Source organism: Fulmarus glacialis, unplaced genomic scaffold (assembly GCF_000690835.1).
Source record: "Fulmarus glacialis isolate BGI_N327 unplaced genomic scaffold, ASM69083v1 scaffold24982, whole genome shotgun sequence".
Taxonomy (NCBI): domain Eukaryota; kingdom Metazoa; phylum Chordata; class Aves; order Procellariiformes; family Procellariidae; genus Fulmarus; species Fulmarus glacialis.
The window spans coordinates 505-742 of NW_009196268.1; positions in this window are offsets into that span (position 1 = coordinate 505).

Consider the following 238-nt stretch of genomic DNA (forward strand, 5'->3'; position numbering starts at 1 on the left):
CGGGAGGAGATCCGCCGGGGCAGAAGCACCAGCGGGACCCCAGGAGCAGAGGAGAGCGACCCAGGGAGGGGGACGCAGGGCAGAAACGGGGCTGGGACCCCCCAACGGCCCCGGTCCCCGGGTCAGAGAGCGGAGCCGGCGGCGAAATGGGGAGCCCGTGGTTCTGCCCTCGGCGCAGGGGGAAGGCGATGGCATCCCACCGTCGCAGTGGGAGTCCCACGTGCCGTCATCAACACTA